The following is a 2397-nucleotide window of genomic DNA, read 5'->3' as shown; positions in this document are numbered from 1 at the left end:
TTACAATTTAAATTTTATTTTGATTTTTGTTACTATTTTTTTTCCTTTTGGCAGGTTTTTATAGTTTATGACTGAAGAAACCCGTCAGGACTATTACTTTTTAAGAGTGAGATTGAACACACAGCTCGTAGAAACCGAAGAGAAATAAGGCGAAGCTTAAGATACATAGAGGAAGGGCAAGAGGACGATATTCACACCACAGCTGAGGAGATGGCTGAAAATCAGGAAAACCCGCTACCTCCTGCAATTGCTGCTGATCCAGTAAATCAGAATCCTATTCCATGCACTATATATGATTATGCTAAACCTACTTTAACAGGAACTGAGTCAAGTATAGTTAGGCCTGCTATTGCTGCAAATAATTTTGAATTGAAACCTAACACAATTCAAATGATCCAACAGTTTGTTCAGTTTGATGGTTTGTAGGACAAGGACCCCAACACTTATTTGGTGAATTTCTTAGAGTTTTGCGACACTTTTAAGATCAATGGCATTTCTGATGATGCCATTCACCTTCGGTTGTTTCCCTTTTCTTTGAGGAACAAAGCTAAAAAGTGGTTGGACTCGTTCCTATGAGGGTCAATCAATACTTAGGAATAAATGACCGAAAAATTTTTACTTAAATATTTTCTGCCGGCTAAAACGGCTAAGTTGAGGAATGATATCTCTTCTTTTGTACAGATGAATCTAGAAACACTTTATGATGCATGGGAGAGATACAAGGATCTATTGAGAATGTGCCCTCACCATGGGTTACCACTATGGTTGCAGGTTCAAACGTTTTACAACGGCGTGAAACCCTCAACAAGGCAACTTATCGACGCTGCTGCTGCTGGGACTATCGATAACAAAACACATGAAGTGGCTTACGAATTTATTGAAGAGATGTCACTGAATAACTATCAGTGGCAAGTCATGAGAACAAAGCCAACAAAAGCAGCCGATGTTGTAACACCCCAAACCCGGCCTGGAAGTTTGGCTCGAATCTGGCGTGTCACATTGAAGTGTTTTTCGGAAACCATGTTTCCATTAAAAACCCTTCTTAATAATTAAAAACTTGTACCCTTTTTAAACCTTGTTAGAAAACCTCAACTGAATAACATTCTTAACAACTTTGTAAAAATCACGGCGATTCTGGACGCTTAATTTAAAAACAATTGCGGTTACGTGATGTTTTGAACAACGATGAGTTGCTTTGGAAAACCGTGTTCTAATACTAGCAATTATAAGAACAATAAATAAAAATCCAAATTTGAAATCCAGAAAATTACAACGGCTTTACTACAACCCACATAAAAACATTTAAAAGCAATAATCAAAACTATAACATAAACAAAGTGTGTGGCTTCCTCTCGAGCCCTCGCACCCGATCCGTCTAAGGTGGAAATTACGAAGGTTAATAAGCGGGGTGAGTTTACGAAAACTCGTGTGAAATCCCTACTATAAAAAGGAACAATACCATATAAAAGAATTAAAAGTCCTGCCCCACCTTACTTACAGTTCAGACCAATTGGGCCTTAGCCCATTATAACGACGATGCAGATGGGCTTTAACCCATTACGAGATAAGAAACATTATCGTAACTAGAATCGAATCGAATCAAAATCGAATTAGAGTCGTAATTAGGTGACGTAATCAAAATCGAATCAAGATCGTAATGTAATCAAAATCGAATTAGTATCGTAATGTAATCAAAATCAGAATGTGAATGCAATCCCAACCCAGCCTATAACCAACCGCTACACTCCACCCGTACCAGCCCTACACTCCATGTGGGGAATAGCTCAACCCACCCAGCCCTACACTTCACATGTAACGCCCCGTACCCGAGACCGTTACCGGAGTCGAATACGGGGTGTTAACGGACTTAATTCATTTGCTTACACAGTTCATTTTAAAATTTCCAAACAAGCTGGCTAACTGCATCACAGTCACTTTAAAAATGATATCTCGAGTTCCAAAACTCAAACCCGATTCTGTAAATTTTTCCTAAAACTAGACTCATATATCCATCTACAAATTTTTTTCTAGAATTTTTGGTTGGGCCAATTAGTACGATTTATTAATTAAAGTCTCCCTGTTTGTGGTTCGACTACTCTAACCTTCATGCATTACGACTTAGATATCTCCCTATACAGGGCTTCAATACTTATGTCATTTGTTTCTAATGAAACTAGACTAAAAAAGAAATCTGTACATATAGAGCATGACTTCTAATTATCTCTGGTTAATTTATAGTGAATTTCAAAATTCAGAACAGGGGATCCAAAAATTGCTCTGGCCCTATTTCACGAAAACTTAAACATATCATAAAATAAGGCTAATATGGTCGTTCCATTTCTTTCATATGAAAATAGACTCATCAAGATTCAATTACATAATTTATTCATTATTTAA

General features: G+C 37.0%; 1 non-coding gene across 1 annotated transcript; it reads right to left on the bottom strand.

The window, feature by feature from the left end:
- Window positions 1–648: 648 nt before the first annotated feature.
- LOC128279547 (small nucleolar RNA R71) lies at window positions 649–755 on the bottom strand. The gene has a single exon (XR_008269749.1). It is a non-coding gene; the product is annotated as a small nucleolar RNA R71 (small nucleolar RNA).
- Window positions 756–2397: the final 1642 nt, after the last annotated feature.

This window comes from Gossypium arboreum, chromosome 8 (genome assembly GCF_025698485.1).
Source record: "Gossypium arboreum isolate Shixiya-1 chromosome 8, ASM2569848v2, whole genome shotgun sequence".
In the NCBI taxonomy this organism is placed as follows: domain Eukaryota; kingdom Viridiplantae; phylum Streptophyta; class Magnoliopsida; order Malvales; family Malvaceae; genus Gossypium; species Gossypium arboreum.
This window is presented reverse-complemented; position numbering and strand designations above follow the sequence as displayed.